Raw genomic sequence first — 14,868 nt, 5'->3', positions numbered from 1 at the left:
TTGAGATTGATTTATATAGATATGACAAGATAAAAAGTTACATTATTGAATCTACTTTTAAAAGGCAACTATTAGTTTTAAATATTTTATGCCATTCAATTTTTGTATATTGTATGCAAATTTTGTCTATTGATACAACTTTGAGATGTTTTGGTAGAAAATTCTGTACATATATTTCTAATCTTGTTCAAGTTATTTCCCTATACAGTTCATTTAACAATGTAATGCAATTTTTTAGTTATTGAAAGTTATTGCCAACTATTTATGATAATAAAGAAATGCAGGTTAATATTCATTACAATTGAACTTGTAGGTATGTTTTCAAGGTCAAGCAGAAATAAATTTTTAGATATACAGGTCATCTTCAAATACTTCAGAGATCTACAGAATATGGTATTTAGGATATTTTAATAACATGGAATTATTCATTTTTTTAAATGACAATGAGACATGTCTGCTCCTAGCAGCACCAATCTACTTCAAAGAAGATGATGTGCATCAAAGAAACTCTTTATAGAGTTTACTTTCATTGTGGAAAAAGTTAGCCACTAGGCAAGAAAGTGCCCTTACATTTTGACTATGGTGTCCAAAATGGACAAGCAGGACACAAAAGAAAGGACTGCTGATCCTTGCCAAGACAAAGTAGGAAGGCTTTTTTTTTAAATCCTGCTTCACAGATTAATCTGTCAGATATGCTAAGCCTGTAGCCTGAAGATGCATGCTCCAACTTTGCTTGGCTGTCCAGGCAACCAGCTGTTTCTGTCATTCCTCACAATTTTTGGAAGTTGCTTGTTTGTACTTCCTGTTTAACTAAGTAATATTATTTTTTTCTCAGGTCTCTGAGTGAGTTGAAGATTAGATAGTTATAGTTTTCCTTGTTAACAAATTCAGAAAAGAAACTCCCTAAAGAGGTATAATGTATGTAAGTTTGAAAGACATCTGTAGTGGGTAGCCATTCCAGCTTGGATCTGGAAGTTCCAACCCCCATTGAGACTCTGGCAACTGTCACACCTACAAGGTGGGGCCAGGGGAGGCGCCTGGAGACCTAAGAGCTGGATGCGCCAGCGCTCTCTCAGTGCACTCTCTCTGTGTAATGGTGGACTGTGCAGAGCTCCGGAGAACACCGCTGGACTGTGATACACCTTCCCCAGACCCTGCGACCTACTTTTCACTTAATTTATGAGTTACACCATTAAATAAATATCCTTTTAACTACGTGGAGTGGCCAAAATAATTTCTCCAATAGACATCAAAAGATAGTTTTCAGTTCGTAATACAAGTTAGGATAGAAAGTAAGATAGGTACATTTTGGACTCACCAAAATATGATAGATAATGGAATATTTCAAATACAAATGTATTAGACATTGTGAATGTATTTATTGCCCGTATATATTGTATATAGTTATTGTACTTATTTTATATAGTTTTTTTTACATTAGTTATAACTTTATCTTAGACAAAAATGGTGAAATGTGGTATTTTATTTGTATACTCCGATAAAGCTTATCTTGGAATCAGAGAAAAAAGACAGCCACTATATTAAGTGTAAAGGAACATGCCTTTAATCTTAGAATTCGAGAGACAAAGATCCATTTGGATCTCTGTGTGTTCAAAGCCACACTGGGAACCAAGCCAGGCATAGTGGCACATGCCCTTAACCCAGCACTAGTTAAACACAGAGGCCTGGAGGTCTATACAGACATACAGGAAGTGATAGAGCTGGGTAGAAAGAGGAAGTGTTATAGCTGGTTAGAGAGGAAGTAAGATGGCAGGGCACAGAAAGGTATATAGGCATGAGTATACAGGAAGTAGCTCTCTCATTGACTGAGTATTTCCTAGTGGAAATAACTTGTGGCTTGGCTTATTCTATTCCTCTGATCTCTCCATTTTACCCCAATATCTGGCTCCAGTTTTTTTTAATTAATAAGACCATTTATCAATTCATCATACATCATTGCCTCCATCAGACTGTTTTGTTGCCATGTCTGAAGGGCATTTCTTAGTTAGGATTTATATGGAAGCACTCAGTTCTCATGAGAGTAGAACTAGTTCTGAGCAGGTAGTTTTGGCCTATATAAAGCACTCAAGTTGAGCAAGCCATAAAGAGTAAGCTAAGAACAGCTTTTTTCCATGGTTCCTTTCTCTACTTCTTCCTGAGTTCCTAACCTGAGTTCCCTCAATAACAGATTTTAATCTGGATATATACACCAAATAGAACTTTTCCTCTGCATCTTTCTTTTGGCCATGATGTTTATCAATTTGCAACAGAGAGCAAATTAGGACATTTACCAAAGTCACAAAGATAATACGTGATAAAAAGGAGCAACCAACTGAAGACTATTTGATTCCCAAAATTTCTCTGTTAAATGATGTGCATTTTAAATAAGTAAACATGCTTTATTATACAATTACTTAATTTCCTTTTACATTTGATTTTTCATTTAATGTTTTTTTCCTGAGAATTTCAACATAGAACTCCTATGACTTTCTGCACAAAAAGTGAGTGCAAAAGAACAATTAAATAAGTATGATATTTTTAAAAAAATGCGTACTTACAACATATGTTGGCTAAACATGACTATATTTTTACATATGCTTATTTTATCATTCATCTATTTTGATTCTACCATGTTGAGAAATCAAGTAAATATCTCTGTAATTGTGCCACTGAAAAATGAAACCATTCATTAGTGATTTTAATTTCATTTTTGCTGTCAAGGACTAGTCACAAATCAATTTGAGCAGGAAGTATATTAAAGGACCAGAACCTTTAGCATTATGGGATGACTTTGTTAAACTAGCTTCACGTTAGAAGTAATCATTATTCATAAATTGCTTTGCTTAGTCAATCATAAACAATATTAACTGACTCATTTGTTTTCATAGTTCTAGTAAATAAAGGTCAAGTAACATCTCTAAGATATTATAGTGGTACATTTTATATTTCTCAAGAGGATATGATTTATATTTATGTATATGTCCTATAACTGCTCATATGATATTCATTTTTAAAGATGAAATTAACAATAAAATCTAATAAACAAAACATTCAAATATGTCTCTCTCTCTCTCTCTCTCTCTATATATATATATATATATATATATATATATATATATATATAAATGCATTTTGCAAGAACAAGAATAATATCTCCAATATATCTCCAATATAAGAAATGATTTCTCAGATAAGAGTTTTTTTGTAGGCATCTATTATCCCAATTTCAAATTATGAAATCATTCTCCAAATCATATTAAGCACTCAGATGTAATTTGTTTATGTCATTATAGTTGTGCCAAAATTACAGGCATGTTGCTTAGGTTCCCTCATGTTAAAATGGAAATACATTTCAGTACTCAACAGAAATTGCACTAAGGACTCTAATAAAAAAGTTTGGGAAGTTTCTTAAGTCTTGTTATGGTATATCTAACAATTTCCCAATAACACACATGGTCTGTAGGGTATAGATTGCAATAGTATAGATTTCACAGGGAATCCATATATATTTATATATTACTCATCATTATGAAATAACTCAAAATCTTCTTACAATAATATTCTCCATTATAATAATATATTATATTCACATATACAAGAACACAACAAGCATTTTGAGAGAGTCATAGCTTTGGTTGATAAATTGCTTTATGGGGTTATTTTTAATCTTTCACCAAAGCCATAAAACATTGTTATGGATAATACATAATATCATTTTATCTCAGGCATCCAATTAGTTAGTGCAATGTACTGAATGTTTCTGTTCCATCCAGATTCACATGATAATCTCTATTTTTGCATGCATGTAATTAATTTGCAAGTGTGAAGTTCTCATACATGATAGTATGAATGTGATATGTATGAATAGGTCAGAGAAGTATCTACCTTCATCACAACCATGAAAACATACTAGGAGAAGCCTTATTTTTTCACTATTAAAGAACTCTCACTAGTAATTTGAAAATACTAGAACCTCATTTTGGACATTAGACCCCTAGAAGTGTAAGAAATAATTTTCTGGTGTTTACTTCCCAACAGGTGCACGATACTTTGTTAGTAAAAATATACTAGGATAATTGACATATAGTTATTCAGATTCTTAATATTTCTTTTTTTGTTTATAAAACATTGGTAGTAAAATACTTTAAGAAAGAAACACAATTAAGCAATTACAAAACTTACTGAGAAAAAGAAAAATATGTTTTTGACAAGGATGTGGGCTTTGAGTTAGTGTTGGGAAACAGAGTGCATATGCTCTTATTCTCCACATGATTCCTTTCATGATCTGTCATTATACAAACCATGTGTCTTAAGACAAAGGATTTATTTTATTTTTTTTAATTATATGAAATCTTTACGTGTTTCCTCGTTTTATTGAAATTAGATTATTTTCTCATACAATATATCCAGAATACAATTTCCTCCTTCTACCCCTCACAATTCCTCCCCACCTCCACTCCCATCTATATCCACTTCTTTTCTGTCTTTCATTAGAAAAGAGCAGTGATAACACATGCCTTTAATCCCTGTACTCAGGAGGCAGAGCCAGGCGGATCTCTATGAGTTCAAGGACAGCCTAGTCTACAGAGCAAGATCCAGGGCAGGTACTAAAACTACACAGAGAAACTCTGTTTTGAAAAACACCAAAAAAAGAAAAGGTGTCTAAAAGATAACAAAAAATATATAACAAAATAAAATGTAATGAAACAAAACTATCACATCAAAGTTGGACAAGGCAAACAAACAGAAGGAAAAGAGCCAATTAAAGGCACAAACATCAGCGACCCCTTCCGTTACACACTCAGGACTCCCATAAAGACAATAACAGAAAGTTGTAATATGCATACAGTGGACCTGGCCCAGACCTGAGTAGGACCTTTGCTGCTTTAGTCTCTATGAGGTCATATGAGTTTTGGTCATCTCATTTAGAGATCATTTTTTTAATTATGCAATGGAAAGTTTATTAATTTGGGAACAGTACTGGTAATGATTCACAATCTCTCTCAGCATGCTGATAAGACCTTCAGCTGCATCAGCACTAAAAATAAAGAATCTGGATAGAGTGAACTCAGCTTGATCTAGCCTGTTCTGAAATACAATCTTTTTTTTTTATTTTACAATACTATTCAGTTCTACATAATAGGCACAGATTCCCTTGTTCTCTCCCTTCCTGCCCCCCTCCCCTTCCCCCCAGGCCAACCCCACTCCCACATCCTCCAGATCAAGGTCTTCCCCAAGGACTGGGATCGACCTGATAGACTCAGTCCAGGCAGGTACAGTCCCCTCCTCCCAGATTGAGCCAAGTGTCCCTGCATAAGTCCCAGGTTTCAAACAGCTAACTCATTCAACGAGCCCAGGACCTGGTACCACTGCCTAGATGCCTCCCAAACAGATCAAGCCAATCGACTGTATCACCTATTCAGAGGGCCTGATCCAGTTGGGGGCCCCTCAGCCTTTGGTTCATAGTTCATGTGTTTCCATTCATTTGGTTATTTGTCCCTGTGCTTTATCCAACATTGGTTTCAACAATTCTCGCTCATATAAGCCCTCCTCTTTCTCACTAATTAGATTCCCAGCGCTCCACGCGGGGCCTAGCTGTGGATGTCTGCATCCAGATGCCTCAGTTCTTGGATGGGGTTTATGGCACAACTATTAGGGTGTTTGGCCATCCCATCACCAGAGTAGGTCAGTCCCGGCTGTCTCTCGACCATTGCCAGCAGTCTTTTGTGGGAGTATCTTTGTGGATTTCTGTGGGCCTCTTTAGCTCTTCATTTCTTCCTTTTCTCATGTGGTCTTCATTTACCATGGTCTTTTATTTCTTGTTCTCCCTCTCTTTTCTTGATCCATCTAGGATCTCCCGCTCTTTCCCTCGAACCTCGCACTTCATTTCTCCCACTCATGTCATCAATGTTCATGAGGGAGATCAGTCTATAGTTCTCTTTCTAATACCAATACTCTAAATTGTTCCACATAATAGAAACAGAAGGAACATTACCAAACTCCTTCTATGAGTCTACAATTACCCTGATTTCCAAGTCAAACAAAGATGCAACAAAGAAAGAGAACTGCAGTCCAATCTCTCTCATGAGCGTTGATGCAAAAATACTAAATAAAATATTAAAAAAAATAGACTCCAAGGACACATCAAAACAATTATCCACCACGATCAAGTAGGCTTCACCCCAGGGATGCAAGGGTGAATGACAACATACAAAAGTCTGTCAATGTAATACACCATATAAACAAACTGAAAGAAAAAAATGCTTGCTTCATTAGATGCTGAAAATGCCTTTGACAAAATCCAAAACCCTTTCATGATAAAAGTCTTGGCGAGATCAGGAATACAGGGAACATACTGAAACATAATAAAGACAATTTACAGCAAGCCAACAGCCAACATCAAAGTAAATGGAGAAAAACTCAAAGTAATTCCACTAAAATCAGGAACAATACAATGCTGTCTGCTCTCCTGATACTTATTCAATATAGTACTTGAATTTCTAGCTAGAGCAATAAGACAACATATGGAGATCAAGGGAATACAAGGATAGCCAAAAGAATCCTGTACAATAAAACAGCCTCTGGAGGCATCACCATCCCTGACTTCAAGCTCTACTATAGAGCTACAGTAATAAAAACAGCTTGGTACTGGCATAAAAACAAACATGTGGACCAATGGAACCAAACTGAAGACCCTGACATTTATCTTCACACCTACGAATATATGATTTTTGACAAAGAAGGCAAAATTATACAATGGAAACGAGAAAGCATCTTCAACAAATGGTGCTGCCATAACTGTATGTTGACATGTAGAAGACTGCAATTAGATCCATATCTGTCACCATGCACAAAACTTAAGTTCAAGTGGACCAAAGATCTCAACATAAATCCAGCTACTATGAATGTGATAGAAGAGAAAATAGGAAGTAGTCTTGAATGCATTGACACAGGAGATCACTTCCCAAATATAACACCAGTAGCACAGACACTGAGAGAAACAATTAATAAATGGGACCTCTTGAAACTTAGAAGCTTTTGTAGGCAAAAGACACGGTCAATAAGACAAAACGAAAGCCTACAGAATGGGAAAAGATCTTTACCAACCCCACATCTGACACAGGTCTGATATCCAGAATATATAAAGAACTCAAGAAATTAGACATCAAAATATCCAACAGTCCAATTTAAAAAAATGGGCTATAGAGCTAAACAGAGAATTCTCAACAGAAGAAGCTCAAATTGCTGAAAGACATTTAAGGAACTGTTCAACATCCTTAGTCATTAGGGAAATGCAAATCAAAATGACTCTGAGATACCATCCTACACCTGTCAGAATGGCTAAGATAAAAAACACTGAAGACAGCTTATGTTGGAGAAGATGTGGAGCAAGGGGAACACTCCTCCACTGTTGGTGGGAATGAAAACTTGTACAACCACTTGGAAATCAATATGGTGCTTTCTTAGAAAATTGGGAATCAGCTTCCCTGAAGACCTAGCTATACCACTCTTGGACATATATCCAAGGAATGCTCAATCATACCACAAGAGCACATGTTCAACTATGTTCATAGCAGCATTATTTGTAATAGCCAGAACCTAGAAACAACCTAGATGCCCTTCAACTGAATACTTCATAATAAAATGTGGTACATATATACAATGGAATACTACTCAGCAGAGAAAAACAATGACATCATGAGGTTTTCAGGCAAATGGATGGATCTAGAAAATATCATCCTGTGTGAGATAATCCAGACTCAGAAAGACAAACATGGTATGTACTCACTGTTAAGTGGATACTAGATGTAAAACAAAGGATAACCAGACTCCAACTCACAACTCCACGGAGGCTACCTAGTAAAGAGGATGCTAAGAAAGACAAAGGGATCACCCAGTGACAGAGAAATGAATGAGATCTACATGAGCATACTGGGGGTGAGAGGAGGTATTGTAGGGCAAGGGTCAGGGGAAAGAGAGCTTAGGGGTACGGGAAGTCCCAGCTGGATCAGGAACAGAGTGGGAGAATAAGGAAAGAGATACCATGATAAATGAAGACCCCATGGGAATAGGAAGAAACATAGTGCTAGGGAGGTTCCTAGAAATCCACAAAGATACCTCCACTATAGACTACTGGCAATTGTTGAGAGAGTTTCTGAGCTGACCTACACTGGTGATTGGATCGATGAACACCCTAACTGTCATGATAGAACTCTCATTCAGTGACTGACAGAAGCAGATTCAGAGATCCATGGCCAAGCTCCTGGTGTGGTGGAGCTCCAGGAGTCCAACCTGTGAGAGAGAGGAGGGATTATATGAGCAAAAGATATTGAGACCATGATTGGAAAAAGCACAGGGACAAATAGCCAAACTAGTGGAAACACATAAACTGTGAACCAATAACTGAGGAGACCCCATGGAACTGTGCCAAGCTCTCTGGATAAGTGCAACAGTTGATGAGCTTGATCTGTTTAGGAGGCCCCCAGGCAGTTGGACCAGGACCTGTCCTTGGTGCATGAGCTGGCTTTTTGGAACCTAGGGCCTATGCTGAGACACTTTGCTCAGCTTTGGTGTAGGGAGGAGGGGACTGGATCTGCCTCAACTTAATCCACCAGGCTGGGCTGACTCCCCAGGGGAGACCTTGCCCTGGAGGAGTTGGGAATGGTGGGGGAAGGCTGGGTGGTGGGAGGAGGGAGGACAGGGGAATTTGTGGCTGATATGTAAAATTAAATTAATTATAAAATAAAAATATTTTTAAAAAATTGGCAAAGACATTAAAATAGTTACTAAAATATATGCACTAGTTAAAAATAACAAAGACACCATAACTTTAAATGAATCAACTAAAACAGTGGAATGTGGAAGATTCAGTTTCAAATGTCAAGAGTGCAATATGAGCAGCACATTAGACATCATTTAAAAAACATTATTTAAAATGAAGAATGAGTAGAAGAAATTATACTAAGGAGAAGTTCTAATTTACCAAAGAGAAAGGACATCATTGAGCTGCAATCCTGTTCTGATAGGCTCAATGTTCATGTTTCTCAAAGGAAGATTGGGGAAAATTTGAAATAATTTTGACTACTATTGCAAAATGGGACAAAAATTGTGTTTCCACATGTTAAAAAAATACCAGGACTATTCTAAAGCAAATTCTAATCAAATTGCTTAAAATATACTTTAAAAGTTTAAAGCATTTAGAGAGCAAAGATTAGTATTTCAGCATTCTTCCCTACAAAATAAATATTGCAATGCAGAAGTTAATGAACGAATTTCAATTCATAATAGTGAATGAGAAAAGAGAAACTTTGACAGTGGTAATACTCCAATACCAATCAAACCAAGGCTATTAGGATATGGTAATATAAAATTACCTAGGGACTCACAAAAATATTTTTGGTCTGGCAATGCCACGTCCTATTGCCAGAATTTGTGCAAGAATGGGATCTCATCTCACTGGTTACTGAAAGAATGCCACATTTCATTCTGGGTTTACCCCATACTGTGTTTTTCTCTAATGGTTTGTCTTTTTTCTTTCATTAAACACTGAAGCTTATCACACAGACATACCAACAGGGACTCTTTTAAATGTCAGTGAAAGCTTTAATGCCATTGTCACAATGGTCCTTGGAGGTAGCAACTCCTCAGTATTTATGATTAGTTGAATGAGGAATTAGAAGTCCAAATTTAGATTTGTTTCTACCTTCCTGTGCACAAAAAAGGAAATACAATATTTCTTCTTCCTGCTCCTTTCCTCTTATCTCTCTCTCCTCTCTCTTCCTCCCTCTATCCCTCTATTCCCACTCATACACTTGATCTTCTATTCCTCTGCCTGGGAAATGGAGATGAGAGTGAGGATCTGACCGTTAGATATGAAGAGTGAAATTGTAGAAATATACATCAGTGTGACATTTTCACAGAAACATCAGGAAAAGTCCCTGTGACTCAAGCATAAGTTAACTCAGAAGACTTGCTAAATCTTAATATGCTTTTTTTCTCCTGACTATTTGACAATTGAACATACTTAACTCTTTCTCATGTTGAAAATTGTCTATCTCTCCTTTCTTACTCAGTAAAGTTTCTTGACTTGTGTTTTGCAATTACTGTATTCACTATGTTTCTTTGACTTCTGATGAACTGATAGTTACAAAACCTCACTCATGAGCTCTGTTTGCTAAGTCAAGTTGAATACATTTTAGCCTTTCTCATAATTCCATTCTTTGCTCTAACCTCATTAGCTACTTTCTCCTGAGATAGAATTCTAATGTAGCTCTCTTGGGAATAGTTAAGAAAGTAGGTTCTTTAGTTACTACATTTCCAGGTAATTTCACTTAATTTAATGTTGGGCTAGTTAAATAACCTCCGAGTACTTTGTTTTATTTATCTATTGTGTGGGGAGCTTTCTATAGTATTTGTATACCTACGAAGGTTGTTCATAAAGATATAATGAAGTAATTCATCTAAGGAACCCCCTGGATTCATACAATGAATTCAATTTATAATCACTATGATAACAGCTACATTGCTGCTCAACAGGACTTATTTCTCTGTGTAGGTACACCCATATACTTATTCTGCATTGTTTCTACTTATTTTCCTCAGAAATCATCCTATAGACACTTGAAAACCATTTATTTTCTATAAATGTTTTTCTTTACTCTCATCTCTATACTCACCCAGGGTTATTTTGCTTATCCAAATGACATTAAAGACTATTTAATTGCTAATTAAATTGTGTGTGTGTGTGTGTGTGTGTGTGTGTGTGTGTGTGTGTGTGTGTAAAGTCATTTCTGTAACTTCCAGATAAATGTATATATTTGGGTCTTGACCAATTCCATTATGTAAAAAATAAGAGCCTCCACATCAAGTGTGTAATATTGAACTCTCCATATCATAATCCCCATAACAGCTCACTAATAGGGAATGCAATCGACACTCATCCTTTATCCCCAACTGGAAATCTAAGAATGTTCTTTTATTAGCATGAACAATACACATTTGAGACATGAAAATAGTAGGTGATACTTGAGAATAAAATAATACACTAAAAATTGTGTGCACCACTCATGAAACTCAGGCTGCTGAAAGGGTGCAGATACATTATTTCAGTATAACTTAGTATGTTTTCTTCACAGTGCACCTTTTCCCCAATTGTTCTCTCCTTGCTGAATAGAACATCTATTTTACCAATTCTTTGAGAGAAATCGTGAGTCAGCCTAAATTTTAATTCATATATATATATATACATACACATATATACATACATATATATATATGTATGTATGTATATATATATATATATTCTTTGATTCTCCATGCTCAACTCTAACCATATGAATTACTGAATCATTATACTTACTTGGAGTTTTATTTTCATAATTGTTAGATATTTTCAGTAATATTTTACTTTTTAACCATGCCACCTATTAAAAGAACATATTTATAATGTATCATTTTGTTTAGCTATTTAGCACTACAGGCACGGAATTTTAAACTAGGGTAAACTCTAATTTTGAAATGCATCAAAACATTATCATCTCAAATTCACTTTGTACTTAGTTTTAAATATTAACCTGTTTAATAATGTTATTCATTTCAAAAAATGTGCTCATTTATATCAATATACATATTGAAATATAAATTTAAAATATTTGGTTAAGTAAATATAGCTGTGAAAATTTTGGGTAAAGCATTAGATTGATCAACTCTAATATTCCCCTCCTTGATGTTTTAGAAATTGACAAAAGAAACTTGTCCAAATCCATGATTCACATGAAATATGATTATTGCCCAACTATAATTTTCTATATTGTTTAGCAATTAGTGTCAAAATACTTTTTATTCAAGAAGTTACTGAAGCAAGAGTCATCAATGTGAAAAATGGTTTAGTTTATGTGTAGAATCAAATTTTGAAAATTTGTAATCATCAATGTGAGAAAGATCTATTAAATGAATGAATGTGAAATCATACAACTCAAATGTTAATTTTTTTCAGTTTGGGAAGATGGCTCAATTGGGAAAAATGATTTTTGAACAAGTGTGAGAAGCTTCATTCAGACATCCATGTAAAAGCCAGACATGTAGCAGAAGCATCTGGAATCTTAGCTAAACCAAGATAAGATACTGAGACAGATGAATGTCCAGAAGCTCTGGAAACAGTAAATCTGATACATATAGTCAAAAATCAACAAATAGACACTGTTTCAAACAAAGTAGAAGATAAGGGATGACAAATGACACTGGCCTATGAATTCTACATGAATGCCATGGCATATGTACACCCAAATTCACACATATGAATCAACACACATACACACACACACACACACACACACACACACACACAGTGTATGTGAAAGAGAAGTTGCCAAAAATACAATATATTCCTTAATATAACAATAATTTTCAATATAAGTATACTAACTGCATAATCTTGAAGTTTTTTTATAATTAATGATCTGAAAACAGATTGGCAGATTGGTCTTGCTTATTTTGGGCATACGTTAAATGTTCATTGAGGTTTGTATGTCCTCTCTAACAAAAGAAAAGTAAATGGGCTGATAATCTTACCAAAATTAGTGAAAACAGACCATTAACTCCTCTCTTCCTTTATATTTTGGTATTTCAAAAAACAAGATGGTACTCTACTCTGTTTCATGCTTGAAAAGTGGCCCCGACTTCCCTTCTGGACAAGAGGTGAGTATCCGGGTCCAACTCGGACCCCATCCCAGGGCACCAGCCACTCCAGGAAGACCTGCCCAACTTGGCCCCAGATTCTGGCCACCAGGCAGGTCCACTTCTAGCCCCACCGGGAGGGATCCCCTTTTCCAAGCCCCCCCCCCCCGGCAGAACCTGCAATCTCCACGCCCTGCCCCCACGCCCATCTGCCCGAGACCCCAGCCTCTTCCTGAGACTTAGAGACTGGCACCCAGCTCCCATCCTGCCCCCGACTTCCCTTCTGGACCAGATTTCAGTATCTGGGTCCAACCCGGACCCCATCCCTGGGCACCAGCCACTCGGGGAAGACCTGCCCAACTTGGCCCCAGGTTGTGGCCACGGGGCAGGTCCCCTTCTAGCCCCACTGGGAGGGATCCCCTTTTCCAAGCCCCCCGGAAGCCCCTGCAATCTCTGCGCCCTGCCCCCATGCCCATCTGCCCGAGACCCCAGCCACTTACTGAGACTTAGATACCATCACCCAGCTCCCATCCTGCCCCTGATTTCCCTTCTGGACCAGAGGTGAGTATCCAGGTCCAACCCGGACCCTATCCCTGGACACCAGCCACTCCAGGAAGACCTGCCCAACTTGGCCCCAGATTCTGGCCACCAGGCAGGCCCCCTTCTAGCCCCACCGGGAGGGATCCCCTTTTCCTAGCCCCCGGGCAGGCCCTGCAATCTCCGCGCCCTCCCCACGCGCCCATCTGCCCGAGACCCCAGCCACTTCCTGAGACTTGGAGATCAGCCCCCAGCTCCCATCCTGCCCCCGACTTCCCTTCTGGACCAGAGTTGGACAAGAGAACTCCCTTTTGGACAAGAGAGAGAGACTTCCGAATCTGTCAGCTCTTTCTGAAACAAGTACACTGATAAGACCAAGAAGGAACCACAAAGAGATAGGCAGACGTCAAGGCAGAAGTACATACAACAAAATGAAGAGCAATACAGCATCACCAGAACCTAGCCCGCCTCCAACATCTAGACCTGAACACCAAAAATTGGAAGAAGCAGAAGAAAGTAACCTTATGAGTAACTTCATGAAGAAGGTAGAGTCTTGTGTAGAGGAAAAGACAAGAAAATTGGAAGAACACTGTAAACAACTAGAGGAAAGGGCAAACAAATTAGAAGAAAACAATAAAGCCCTCCAAGAAAACTATAAAGTCCTGGAAGAAAAAAATAAAGCACTGAAAAAAAAATCATGAAAAAGCAATGAAACAAACAAAGGAAACAGTCCAAGAACTGAAAAGGGAAATTGAAAAAATAAAGAAGACACAAACAGAGGGAATGCTCGAAATAGAAAACCTGAGTAAAAGATCGGGAAGTTCAGATGCAAGTATCATCAACAGAATGCAAGAGATGAAAGAGAGGATTTCTGGCATTGAAGATACAGTAGAAGAAATAGTTTCATCAGTCGAAGGAAACACTAAAGCCAACAAAGTCATGAACCAAAATGTCCAAGAAATTTGGGACACCATGAAAAGACCAAACCTATGAATTATAGGGATAGAAGAAGGTGAAGAATACCAACTCAAAGGCACAGAAAATATATTCAACTAAATTATAAAAGAAAACTTTCCCAACATAAAAAAGGAAATGCCTATGAAGATACAAGAAGCATATAGAACACCAAACAGACTAGACCTCCCCCAAAAAAGTCCCCTCGACACATAATAATTAAACAACTAAATGTACAGAATAAAGAAAGAATATTAAGAGCAGCCAAGGAAAAAGGCCAAGTGACCTATAAAGGTAAACCCATCAGAATAACACCCAATTTTTCAATGAAGACTTTGAAAGCCAGAAGGACCTGGACAGATGTAATGCAGACACTAAGACACCATGGATGTCAGCCCAGACTAATATACCCAGCAAAACTTTCAATCATCATAGATGGAAGGAACAAGACATTCAAAGACAAAGCCAGATTTAAACAATACCTATCCACAAACTCAGCCCAACAGAAAGCACTAGAAGGAAAATTCCAACCGAGGGAAGTCAGATACACACTCGAAAACACAGGCAATAGAAAAAGCCACAACAGTAAACCCCAAAGAAGAGAAGTACAGACACACTACCACCAAAAATAACAGGGATGAAGAATCACTGGTCATTAATATCCCTTAATATCAACGGACTTAATTCACCTATAAAAAGACA

The sequence above is a fragment of the Peromyscus leucopus genome, chromosome X, assembly GCF_004664715.2.
Source record: "Peromyscus leucopus breed LL Stock chromosome X, UCI_PerLeu_2.1, whole genome shotgun sequence".
Taxonomy (NCBI): Eukaryota; Metazoa; Chordata; class Mammalia; order Rodentia; family Cricetidae; genus Peromyscus; species Peromyscus leucopus.
Note: the sequence above shows the minus strand (reverse complement) of the source record.